Source organism: Lycorma delicatula, chromosome 6, assembly GCF_047948215.1.
Source record: "Lycorma delicatula isolate Av1 chromosome 6, ASM4794821v1, whole genome shotgun sequence".
Lineage (NCBI taxonomy): Eukaryota > Metazoa > Arthropoda > Insecta > Hemiptera > Fulgoridae > Lycorma > Lycorma delicatula.
The window spans coordinates 142,381,143-142,387,142 of record NC_134460.1 but is presented as its reverse complement, the minus strand read 5'-3'; the positions used below and the strand labels follow the sequence as shown (position 1 = coordinate 142,387,142).

At 39.4% G+C, this 6,000-nt stretch overlaps 1 protein-coding gene across 1 annotated transcript in view; it reads left to right on the top strand.

Moving 5' to 3' along the window:
• Nucleotides 1-446: 446 nt before the first annotated feature.
• Nucleotides 447-6,000, top strand: part of LOC142327007 (uncharacterized) — a 157,423-nt gene continuing 151,869 nt past the window's right edge. Inside the window, exon 1 of the mRNA XM_075369756.1 lies at nucleotides 447-477. The gene's annotated coding sequence lies outside the window, so the exon portion shown is untranslated. The remainder of the gene's footprint in view (nucleotides 478-6,000) is intronic.

The window sequence follows — 6,000 nt, the reverse complement described above, 5'->3', positions numbered from 1 at the left end:
GGGATAGGGGTAAACCTTTTAATACAGACTGGTAAACTCATATTTCATACGACAATGTTAGGAATACCCCATTTTCACAGAAATTTTCAAGAACCTACTGGGTTTTCAGCCTAAAATGGTGTGTTACAGCTACGTTTTCCTCTGAAATCTCGAATGGTACATTATACAGAATTTCTATCAAATCTCCAAAGCTGGTAGGTTTTTTGTGCAATGTATTCAATTTAATGTGCAAGGCTTTGTAATATTCCCTAAGTATAAATAAGTAGAGGTGTAGTGGCTTGTATGCAAATTAATTTTTGCTTGACAGTATGTTCTGAATATTAGATTTTCAATATCATTACTATTATTAATGCTACTTTAATTTACATCCCATTGTTACCACGTTTTTTCCCACGAGGTTACCAAGTAACATCAGTATATGAAATCGTCAGTCAATGTTTGCTTTATACAAGAGATCATCAACAGCTGTTTAATAAGGTGAGCTGCATTAAAGAATTTTAACTAAAATCGTGTTTATACACGATTTAATTTAAACACCAAACAAACACATTTACACAGAGAAAAATACATTATTATTGTAATGTTAATTTAATATTAGTCGTAAGTATTTTTTTGAATCGTAAAAAAATTTTCTAAATTTTCATTTAAGGATGTATTTTTCATGAAAATTCTCAATAAAAATTCCCGTTTATAAAAATGGGAATTAGTCGATATAAAAATAAAAATATAAAGTTAAAAAAATTAGTATATTTCAGTATTTTGTACAACCGAGAAAAAAAATTGTGAACTTAAAAAGTTTGTGAATAACAATTATAACAATAAAATTAACTAAAAAAAAAGTTAAAAAAAAACCACTAAAATTTAAAAATAAAACAAATATAAATAATATATAAATGTACATTAAATCAAAAAATTATCATTTATCATTTTCTTTAAAATTCAAGTTTTTGAAGATGATGTCAATTTAAAACCACTTATCGGTAGTCCAAAAAAAACTGGCTCAAAAAATATTTTTTAATGTTATTTCTTTATTTTTAATTATTTTTTCCGTTTCATTTATGAAAATATTTTTTATATAAAATATAGGACTTTCTCTTCGTGCGGCTAAAGCCGTGCTCCGGGAAAATCCTACACATATGGGTTGTTTCTGATGCACGGGTTACACACACAGCTTAATTTAAAATATTTATAATTTTATTTAATTATAATGGTTTTTTCGTTTATTTAATTCAATGATTCTAACTAGAGCGCGCACGCACACCGTATTTAATTCGTGCGGGTATGGCGGTACTAGCGGCGACGGTCGGCACTAAATAAATTAATCTAATTTCACAACTTACATAGAAGAAATTTCGCTTGTACGATCGATCGGCAGCTTGTGCAGCCACGAGACTTAACGCACCAGGTACTGAGTAAAACAAAATACACCAAGAACAAAACAAAAGTAATGAAATGTAGTAGAAATAACAAAGATGGACCACTGAATGTGAAAATAGGAGGAGAAAAGATTATGGAGGTAGAAGAATTTTGTTATTTGGGAAGTAGAATTACTAAAGATGGACGAAGCAGGAGCGATATAAAATGCCGAATAGCACAAGCGAAGCGAGCCTTCAGTAAGAAATATAATTTGTTTACATCAAAAATTAATTTAAATGTCAGGAAAAGATTTTTGAAAGTATATGTTTGGAGTGTCGCTTTATATGGAAGTGAAACTTGGACGATCGGAGTATCTGAGAAGAAAAGATTAGAAGCTTTTGAAATGCGGTGCTATAGGAGAATGTTAAAAATCAGATGGGTGGATAAAGTGACAAACGAAGAGGTATTGCGGCAAATAGATGAAGAAAGAAGCATTTGGAAAAATATAGTTAAAAGAAGAGACAGACTTATAGGCCACATACTAAGGCATCCTGGAATAGTCGCTTTAATATTGGAAGGACAGGTAGAAGGAAAAAATTGTGTAGGCAGGCCACGTTTGGAATATGTAAAACAAATTGTTAGGGATGTAGGATGTAGAGGGTTACTGAAATGAAACGACTAGCATTAGATAGGGAATTTTGGAGAGCTGCATTAAACCAATCAAATGACTGAAGACAAAAAAAAAAGTACTGAGTAAGCCGGGTGATCGAGTTCGAGACCCAGCCAGACCGAGTTACCTTTTTACATTTTAAATATTATACATTATTTAATTCTACCGCTCACCTGTGACGTCACAACATAGCAGACGACTACAAAGCATATTTTGGGGTGGGGGTGCGATTTTGAAAAATGATTTTTACAGATATAATTTTTTAATTGTTAACAAATGTGCCTAACAAAAATATGACCTTAATTAGGTGAAATCTCGAGATACTGTGAATGACCTTGCTCTACAGCCTCACCCCCTTGACTTTTTATGTAGAAAATTAAATGGCATCAATGCCCCATGTATAGAAGTAATCTAACCATGTTTGGTCAAAATCGGGTCCAATATTCTGGAGATATAAGGTGATTACAAAACATACGTACGTACGGACATTACAATTCGGAAAATTTATATCCCGTTTTTTGGGTTCCGTAGGTGTCAAAAGTCAAGATCCGGCGAAAGCCGCATACATCCAAATTGGACCGATTACAATATTTTCCCTAATAGTGCTATAGCGCTATCTAGACGGGAAAATAAAAATCCATTCCAATAAAGGCAAAAACTAGAAATTTGCGTCTTGGTAAAAACATGTAAAGGATTGCAGAAAGATAATGTATTTAACATAAAGCTTGAGCTAAATTTGTTTTCCAATAACTTTCTTGACGTTTTGCTTGAAAATACTTTAAATATCAGAATGATTTCAGGGCTCTCTCTCTCTTTATATATATATATATATATATATTCGTCCTGGTCTCATATGACGTAGCTTGCGTCCTCGCTTCGGTTCCCCCGTTGAACTCCAAATCGTGGGGCGACCTTATATTTACAACGACCAAGTCGGAGGCGAGGGCGAATACCCTACACAAATGGCGGGACAGATGGAGAGCTTGTATGGTGTCGGCTTGGACGAGAAGCCAAATTAATGATCTGGAAGCTTGGTATACTAGAGTCCATGGTGAGGTAAATCATAATACTCTGGACTCTTTTCACGAACAGAGTATTTGCGTTGTATAAAGTTTTTTTCAGTACTATTTTTGAGCTGGTGATCGAGTGTGTACCTTCTCAGTTTCACAATCTTGCTGTTTGAGAACTGTTACAACGGTTTTGCGCCTTTATTGTTTAGACGATTCATCTCCGTTTCACGGGGACTCAGTGTTTAAGGGTACGTTTTGTTCGAGCACCCGCCTCATCGCAGCGGAAACAGTTGCAACGACTCCTGGTCGTAAATCCCTGTTACTAGTTAAGGGGTCTTTACCCTTATTCCTGCTCGCGCTCTTTTAGAGTGAGGGCCGTAATCGGTAACTGTGTGTATTTCTTTGATTTAACACATATGATCCAGTAGCGGTGAAGAGGTGCAAACAGTGACAGAATACAGAAGGTATCCAGCTGCCTCTGACTCGCTGCGGGTAGTCGTCACGCTAGTGCCCAACAGTTTTTTGGATAGAAGGAATACAGTGAGGATTTCTGTTAGTATGCTGTTCGGTCAGGGAATCTTGGACCATGACCGAATTTAGAGAGGTAGGCAAAAGGCCTGGCCGGAGGAGGGGGCCGGAGCTTTTTCCTTAGATCTCCTCAAATCCTGGTTCAGACAATGAGTTTGAGAATAGATGTGGAGGTGACCACCCAGGAAGGTGTAAACCCAATCGTTGAAGAGTTTTCACAAGCAGGAGGCAGACCTGGGAGCTCTGGCCCATTAGCTCATGATATTTTGGCAGAACTAGACGGCTTGTTTTCCTATTTAGCAAACCCCAAGAGTACCAGTACAGCTACTAAGGGGAGATTATTGCCTCGTCTAGAATTTTTCCGAACATCTTTCACAGCTCTCGTGGAGGGTTTCGAAAATCTTGCCTCAAGACCTTGTAGTTCAGATACCGGCCCCGGCTCCGATGCAACCGAGTAGGTATTCTGAGGTGGTCAGGGGCAGACGTGAAATCAGCCAGTCCTTTAAGAAACCTGAGGTTGTGTTTGTTAGTAGGGGGGGGGGGGGGGGGCTCGACTGTGTCCAGCAGTCAGTTGAAGAAGGACATGCAGGTTGCCCTTCGAGGTGACCGGAAAGGTCTTAAAATTTGAAATATTGAAAAGATCAATAAGGAGTTAGTTGTAGTAGCGGACGATAAATAAACCATTCAGGCAATTAGAGATTCCATTGCGGTTAAGCAATTGAACGTAAAGCTAGTCCTAAAGAGAATGCGTAGGCTCCGCATTATAATCTATGACATAGACCGTAGCCTTACCGATGAGGATGACTAGTCCCTCATTTGGAAGCAAAATACTGATTTGGATGAAGTCGCCTTCCGGCGGAACTGTAGGGGTCTTTAAAACAGGCAGGCGTGATATCTGGAAATATCACGGAGTTGTTGAGGTGGGTTCTGGTCTCTTTCAATAATTTACGTCCGCGGGCAGACTGTTTATTGATTTTGGGTCCTGTCGAGTAAAATAGTATGTGGATGTCCAAAGATGTTTTAAGTGCTGCAGATACGGCCACAGGGCAAAATTTTGTAAGTTTGCCTTTGTTTGTGCGCATTGTGGTGAGTAAGACTACAAGCGTGACGATTGTTCACATATGTCCTAGGCTCCCGCCTGTGCTAAATGTAAAAGATTGCATAGAAATCATGAGCACCCAGTTGTTAGTAAGGAATGTGGCTGCTACATAAGGGCCGTTGAGCTGTACTTACTTTAACTCCTTAGATGGTTAGGTTTGGTTAGGATAGGATCCTTCGTATTGTAGGTAATGGTCCAATCCTTATTGGTGTCGATGCTAATACGAAGTCGCTTTTCTGGCAAAGTGGGATCCCTGATCATGGCGGTGACTTAACTGAAAGTTTCGTCGCGCAGCATAATTTTGAGCTTTTTAATGTTGCAGACCACTTTGCTACTTACGTCGGTATGATTTACGGCCGAAGAGCCCTTTTAGGCACAAATATTGACATTAACATTAATACAAACACTCCTGGCAGGAATCTTAACTGATCTGTGGTTGACGACTGCTCTAGCGACCATCGGTTGATACTTTTTGAGATAGCGAATGAGCTGCGCGAAGGCCATGAGGAACACTTTCCTGTTTACCAGGGGCTCTTTCTGTATAGGAAGGTGAACTGGCCGAAATTCTCCTCTTTGTTGGAGTCCGGACTGGATGTTTTTTCTCGAGACCTTGACGGCCTGCCATTAGATGTCCTGGCAAAAAATTTCACTTCTGTGGCAGTGACGGCGGCTGAAGCCGCCATTCCTAGAGGCACTGGCCGGGAACGTATATTTTGTAGGTGGTCTCGTAAAGACAGCAATGAAGCAGTCTTTGAATCGACTCAGCAGGGCTGCGCAACGAGAGGGTGACCCCGATTGGCGTGCGGCCCTGACTGCGGATTACCGTAGAAGGAGGGATAGGTACTTTTATAGTATCATATTCTCGAAGCATAATTCCTGGCGTTCCTTCGTTCAGGAAAAAAAAACAGAGATCCTTAGGGTGTTTTGTATAGGGTACTTGGGCATAAGCGCAGGAAAGATGTAATATTGTCAGTTTTATCGATCTACGAAGGTATGGTAATTGACAAGGACCGTGTCCTTGATATTTTGTTGAATGATTTAATTCCGGTTGACACAATAGTGGATGTGGTTTCATACCACCGGCGTGTCAGACGGGAAGTCGCGGTTTTCGAGACCGACCTCTGAGATCACTGAGGCGGAGGTGCGTCAGGTGATCTGCAGTATCGCACGGCACAAGGCAGCCGTATATAATTTTATTATGGTAGAGTTCCTCCTCCAAGCGCTTCCAGTACTTTTGGGTCCTCTAACTACAACTTACAACCGGTTGTTCTTCGCTGGTCATTTTCCGACGTGTGAGAAGCGTGGAGACTTGGTATTGTTGTTCAAAGGTAGCGACA